Source organism: Macaca thibetana, chromosome Y (genome assembly GCF_024542745.1).
Source record: "Macaca thibetana thibetana isolate TM-01 chromosome Y, ASM2454274v1, whole genome shotgun sequence".
Lineage (NCBI taxonomy): Eukaryota > Metazoa > Chordata > Mammalia > Primates > Cercopithecidae > Macaca > Macaca thibetana.
The window spans coordinates 2,968,745-2,976,509 of record NC_065599.1 but is presented as its reverse complement, the minus strand read 5'-3'; the positions used below and the strand labels follow the sequence as shown (position 1 = coordinate 2,976,509).

Sequence of the window (7,765 nt, the reverse complement as noted above, 5' to 3'; positions counted from 1 at the left end):
TTTTTGGTAGAGATGGGGTTTCACCATGTTCCCCAGGCTGGTCTCCAACTCATGGGCTCAAGTGACCTGCCTGCCAAAACCTCCCAAACTGCTGGGATTACAAGCAATTTCCACTGTGCCTAGCCTGTCTGCAAATACTCATATTTCTTTTGATTTCTCTCAATGGTGACTCATTGTGTTCTGAAAGAATTTTTCATATTTTGTTACCCTTATACTTAATGGATTCAATTTTGTGGGTAGTATTGTAAATGGTGTTTTAATATTTCAAATTCCTATTATTTCTGTGCATTATTGCTGATACAGAAAAAATCAATTGAGTTTTGTCTATTGACCTCCTCTTTGCTTCTCTTTATCTCTATTCAAGGTATGGGAAGGTTGGCTCTATTTCACTTCCACTTCCTGAAATTATCACTTGGATTAATACACCCCAAATTTCAGAGATTTTCCATGGCTACCACCAGTGGGTGTACGGAGCCGACGCACTGATTTCACAAACTAACTGTCTGAGGAGCAGGGTCTCCTCACAGTGCCTCGGATAGAGCTTCCTTCTCCTCAGGACACACCTGGGAGAGGCCATGTTTTCAGGGTACCTCGTGACACCTGTGGCCACATTTATGGGGAAGACAAAGCCTACTTCATCTCAGGACCCGCCCAAGAGTGGCAGTGGCTTTGGGACAACTGGAGTCGCGTCCACTATGAGGATGAAGACTCCTTTTCTGGACCTGCCAAGGAGTGGCTATTGCTACAGGACACCTGGTGCTATATCCAGGGTGAGAATAAAGAACTGACCTCAGGACCCTCCCAGAAGAGGACATGGCATTGAGACATCTTGAGAGAGAACTCACAAACTATCACACTAGTCATTTTAAAGTACACACTCTCTTTAAAACGCTGGGGTTTCCTAAGCTTGAGATTTCTGCAACAGGCTTGCTATTCTTATTTTTAAGTCAAGCATACTGAGGTAAAAAAGTTTCAGTATTTTGTCCAAACTCTTTATCTTGGTGTTTTCATTATAGAATATGTGGGTTTACATCAATTATATCAGATATATAGTAAGTGAATGTATGATGCAAATGCATTGCAAGGGTAGCATTTGTCTAGGTCCACCTGCACATCAGGAGTTAATGGAAACATTTATATTGTGAATAATGCTACTACAAACATTCTTACACAAATTGGTGTAAATATTCCTTAATTTTGGGGAAATATGCTGAATGTACATCCAATTATTTGTGAAACTACTAGACTGTTTTCTAAATAAACTCCCTCTTTTATCTTCCTGTTAGCAATTGGATGAGGTTCCCAAATTTTCCATACATTCACTAACATCTGTCATTTCTTTATGATTACAGGCCATTCTATTCAATATAAATTTGTATGTCATTGTGGTCGGATTTTCATTTTTCTGATACCTAATTAGCTTTTCATATGCTTAGCTCTAGATTTGATGTGACAATAATAAAAAAGTCGACAAGGCATGGTGGTGGGCCTCTGTAATCTCAGCTATTTGGGAGACTGAGGTGGTAGAATTGCTTGAACCCAGGAGGTAGGGGTTGCAGTCAGTCGAGATTGCACCATTGCACTGCAGTTTGCACGGCAAGAGTAAAAGTCTGTCTCAAAAGAAAAATTGCAGAAATTTCATATGATATCTCATTTTTCTCTAACTTTCTGCTGTTCTAACATCCTGTCATTTTCTCTATCTAATAAGTTGAGCCTATAATACATTTTCTTTTGCAGGGTAGTGATAAAACACACGTGAAATACATGCTGATTAGCAGATATAAAGAGGCCAATTGGGGTAAGAAAAGAGTTATGGGTCTTTCATTTCAGAAACTGTTCATCTCAAAGAGGTCAACATCACTAATTTTTAGGGAAATGCAAACCAAAACCACAATGAGATATCATCTGAGGCCAGTGAAAATGGAGATTAGTAAAAACCCAGGACACAACAGATGACAGTGAGTTAATGCAGTCATAGGAACATTTTTACCTGTCGTTTGCAGTGTAAATCAGCAGACATTGTGGAAAAGTGTGTAGTAATTCATCAGATATTGAGAACAAGAAATACCCTGAACTCAGAAATTTCATTACTTGGTGTATAGCTCTGCTTCAAAATAAGTCATTCTATTTTAAGAATACATGCACGTGTATGTTTATTATGGCACCAATCACAGTAGCAAAGACATGAAATTAAGTCAAATGCCCATCAGTAACAGACTGCATAAAGGAAGCATGGCACATATACATCATGAAATAGTATGTAGCCATTAAAATGAAGGTAAACATGTTCTCTGAAGGGAGATGGATGAAACTGAAAACCATCATCCTCAGCAAAATAATACAGAAACAAAAAAACGAGCACTGCATGTTCACAATCATTAGATGTTCACACTGAACATTAAAGACACATAGACACAGGGAAAGGAATAGCATTCAACTTGGTCTGTCAGGGGGCAGGGAAAAAAAGAGTGTCAGAATAAATAGCTAATTTAGGTGGGGCTGAATACATAGGTGATGGGTTGACAGATGCAGTGAACAATCACGAAACAAGTTTACCTATGAAATAAACTAGTGTGTCCTGCATATGCACCCTGGAACTTAATATAAAACAAAATTGAATACATTAAATAAAAATAAAAAGCTTTCTTTTGGAGAAGTGAGGTTATAGCAACTTTGAAGTTTATGCTGCACTTTATTTAAGACTTTTTTCGTAATAACAATTCAGAGTTGCCATAAACTGCCTTGAAAATAAATAAGTAGTATTCCTCATTTTCTAGTTGATTGAATTTATTTCATTTTATGTTTATAAAGTAATCTCACATTGTCTCTTTGGCTGGAGTACAGCAGTGCAATCTTGGAACACTGCAATCACCTACTTCCTGGTTTCAAGTGATTATTCTGCCTCAGCTTCTTGATTAGCTGAGATTACAAGTGAGCAACACCACACCTGATGGGGTTTCACCGTATTGGCCAGGACTGTCTCAAGTTCCTGTCTTCAATTTTGCTGCCTGCCTTAACTTCCAAAACTGTTGGAATTATATGTGTGAGCCACCATGCCTGGCCTTTGATTGAATTTCTAATTAAGAAAACATCCATCTTGCAAAACCTTATTTTTATATCATATTTTTGATGAGTTTCTGTATATGTCTCATAATTCAAGAAAATTAACATAATTTTAATGCATTTTCTTTTTATTGGAAAATGATTATTTCCATTAATATATAATTAAAAGAGTAGGTTGTATAGAATGTTACTTTTCTTTTGGGTAAAGTTCTTGGGTCTTAGAGATTTCTTCAAATATCTAATTTTGGAGATGAATTACATAGATCGATTGTTCTTGGGTTTTTTACTGATTTTTCTTTGGAACAATATTCAAAACTGTTTAAGATATGATGAGATGTTTAATTGTGTCAAATAAACATAAAAAGTATTTTCTTGAAAAGACCTATATTTCTCACCATAGGTTTTCTACTAATAATATGTGATTTCTTTTTCTAAGTTACTAGAAATAAATTGATGTTGTTATCTTCCATGCATCAAAAGTTTAACTGTAACATATAAGAAGTAAAGAACTGCAAGCCACGCCAGCTCTTCCAGTCTGTAGCTCTCTCATTACCATCAATCCTGGTTTTGATGTACTTGTAGCACCAGCTATTGGCTGGGTAAATAAACTCAAAAAGATAGTAGATTTGTTGAATGCAATATATTACATCGACAAAGCAATATCTAGTGAGTTTTTAAATCATAAGGCTGTTTTTGTTCATTAATAATAGTTTACTTTGAAAACCTATTTTTTCATTTAGAAAAAAATAGCTTATGTTTTTTGTTTGTTTTTGAATAACTAGTTTAACATTTTGTAGCCATCAGGTATACATTTAAAACCATTTACATCAGACAATATTAAATTTCAAAAAACTATATATTTCTTAAGTGCTCACCTATACTTGGTGTTGGTAAACAAAGTGGGTTTTATTGAATCACATGTAAAAAATACTGAAAACTCAGAATAACCAGAAGCCAAGTTAAATGGTACAATAAGTTTATATTTAAAATGTATGCATTTAAAAACTTTTTATAACCCAAACTTTGAAGTTGCTTAACGTTATTTTAGTTAAATTCTAAGAGAGGTATGGCTTTAAAAATCATAATATGAGAAGAGAACTTTTGAGTGCATTTTATTACTTCCAAATGTTCTTGCCAGTCCAACAAAGTAAGCAGCAGTGTTCAAATATTGACATGGAACTGCAACTCGGGGTGGGAGGTGATGTAAGTAAATTAAAAGATAACAAAATTTAGTTAATTTCGACAGAAACCTGAGGGTTGAGAATACAATTATCAACAGCATTCTGTACAGATCTTTAATTGATAAACGTGAAATTATATTTGTTTATGTTTTTCTCTGTTTGAATATATTCTCTAGCACATTGTAGGGGTTTCTAGCTAAACTCACTGCTAAAAAGGTCAGATATTTATTGGATTTCTGGGATCTATGTAGAGAGAAGAGTTTCCTTTTCAAAAACATCTTGTATGTTAATTTAATTAACAATAGAATTGACATAGTATATATGTATATTCAAAAGAGATTTCTTTAAACAAACACTTTTTTAAAAACAAACAGATGCAATGTCATTAAATTATGGACCTAATGGTTCTGTAGTTAAGAATCTGTAATGATCACTCGATTTGTTGTTAATATGAAAATTAACAACACTTTCAAAGTGGCTGTGTTGATAAATGAATTGTTAATATTAATTTGTCACTTGACGGAAAGAAGAGTGGGCAGAATTATTATTTTCATAGTACAAGCATTTTTTAAATTTTCATTTCAGGTTGTGAAGCACTTTTTGAGTGGGAATATCTGCTGCCTGCTAGATCTCACCCACCAGAAAGATTTGTGGGACTCACAAATGCTGGTGCAACTTATCATATGAATTCTGTGATCCAGCAGTTATTTATGTTATATATTATATAATAAATTATTATATCATATATCATATAAGAATATATAGTATATCATATTATATACTATATACTTATATAAAATATAATGTACATAAATATATTTTATATATATATTTTTTCCACTGGAAATAGTATTCTTGCAATTGAATGCATAGGAAAAAATATAGACAATGGTTTTTCAAAGATGAGATGCAGAACAGTGAGGTAAATTCTAATTATTAATTAGTATTACTTTGTTTTAGGATTCTACTGTTGAGCAGCTACTGGTTTTCTCTCTGAAATTTTTGTACTTTAAAAGAATTATTCTGGAAGTACATTTTCATAATATGACTAAAATCTCTGAGATACTATGACTGACATATTTATATTATCTGTGTTTCATAACTATGCTTTTAAAAAAATTCTCTATGTATTTTTCTCAAATGAGAGCTTTTTCTGCTAAAGAAACAAATTGTTCTTCAAATTCAGCTGAATGAACTTGTAAAAAAATATTAGTTAAGAATTATCATCACACTGCCTATGAAAAGTATTCATTTGAAAATAAAGCAGTAAAAATGTTAGCTTATAGTGGTAGATCCCCAATTTAGGATTTACCTCCAAAAGGTGAATATGAAATTCCTAAATTTTGGTGTTCTTTATACTCCAGCTCATTATTATTATTATTATTATTTTACTTTTTTCTATAGATATTGATAGAAACTAAATTTAAAAATCAGAATAGTTTAACTGTAGTAAATGGTTTTCCTGCAATTTCTTCATTTTTTTCTTTTCAGCAGGCAGAAATAGTTTGTCTTTCAGCTACTAGTGTCTCAGCGTTTATCATTTATAGAAATTACAAATCACACTTTCTGTGATTCTGTTTCCTAGATCCAGTAAATTATATCATACAAACATTACAGTCGGGGTAGCTTTATTTTTAGTAGAGTCTTCATACGGAATATTCACCAATGTTTGGTTAACAGCCACTATTGGAAGAAAAATTGGAATGGGAGTTCTGATACTATAGCCCATGTTACACCTAGGGTGTTTGGTTAACAGCCACTATTGGAAGAAAAATTGGAATGGGAGTTCTGATACTATAGCCCATGTTACACCTAGGGTGTTGAATTTAACACATGTAGACATGGTTAATCGCAACAGCAAGAAGCAAATGAAACAGACCGAATATAAAATTTCAAATTAGGTACCTTACCTTTGTAGTTGGTTGCTTGTGCTTTATGTTGTCTCAGCACTGTACTGTGGCATGCATATCTGCCTTTTTCCTTTTTCTATGCAATGAGCTTCTCCAGGGCAGGAACTGGGTGTTGTTTATTTCTTCCTCACAAACTTAAGACACAAGGAAAATCATACAGAAACCTCTTAGGTACTTGTAAACCAACTGTATTTTGCTCTATGTCTACAATCATGTTTTGACTTTTGGAGAGTCTGACTATACTCCCCTTCCTTCCACAACTAGATTTAACAGGTATATTTATTGAGTGTTAATAATTCTGATTTCATCATGTAAATAACCTTACATAATTTGGAAAAGGCATTATTCTCAAAAGAAGATACTGAATCCTACAAAGTCTAAGTAACTTATTCCACAGAGTTACTCGTGGCAGAGGACTCATTTGTCTTTACTCCTGTTTACTTGATCAAACTTTACTATATTACATAGCCTCTAGTGTATGTTATTATTTTACTTCTCTATTCTGATAACTTTTCTGTGAACTCAGTTATAATAGCCCATGTTTGAAATAAGCAATCATAGTAAAAATTAAATAGTAAATTGAGTACTTTGAAAATTAGGAGTATAAAATATATATATATATATCATTTTATTCAGTAGCTTTTGGTAATTGTTTCAACTTATTTGCTTACATTTATAAACTTAAATTGTGCATTACTGATTTTTATTGGTCTTTAATGTTGATCTCAAAGATTATTTACTACAATATTTTTATTTATTTGAAGACAAACCAGATTTAAGTAAGACAGGAGATAGAAAAGGATACAGTATTAATGTCCTAGGAAGCCTTCAAGACATCTTTGTTCATTTAGCAGTTTTCATACTACAACCATATGTACCCAAAGAATTTTGGTAACAGTTAAGGTAAATTTTAGGTGAGTGATTATTTCAGTTGTATAAAAACCTCAATACATCAACTAAACACAATTCAGAAAAGAAAGGCTTCATTTAAGGGACATTATATTAAGTGAAATTGCCAGGAAATATAAAGGACAAGGATTGCAAGTTCTTACTTATATGTGAGAATTAACAAAGTTGATCTTATAGAGGTAGAGAATAGAATGACAGATTATTATAGGCTGTGAAAGACATTGAGTAAACAAATATGTCCATTAGTTAATGGGTAAAAAATATGGTTAAAAGGAATAGGTTCTAAAGTTTGATTGTGTAGAAGGGAGATTACAGGTATGAATAATTTATTATAAATTTCAAAATAACTAGAAGTTTAGATTTGGAAAGTTGTTTAAACAAATATGGCATATACAACTGAAATGATTAATATACCAATTACCAATATGCCATTTAAAAATGTGGTCATTGCTCATTGGATGCATGTATCAAAATAATACTTCTACTTTGTAAATATGTAAAATTATAATGCATCAATTTAAAATAACAATAAATGGTAGTGTATTTAAATAAGAAATTTCACTAAAGCTGGCCATTTTTGAATGGGAAAAGGCTCTTTCTCTCTACACAATGGGCCTTTGTGATTGAAATTCTGATTTTAGAAGTACTTGCAACATGTTCATTGGCAGAATGAGGCCGTGGCAGAAAACCCCCGCATGCCCC

At 32.8% G+C, this 7,765-nt stretch overlaps 1 pseudogene; it reads left to right on the top strand.

Annotated features, from left to right (window-relative positions):
• Nucleotides 1-575: 575 nt before the first annotated feature.
• Nucleotides 576-7,765, top strand: part of LOC126947209 (ras-related protein Rab-9A-like) — a 29,954-nt pseudogene continuing 22,764 nt past the window's right edge.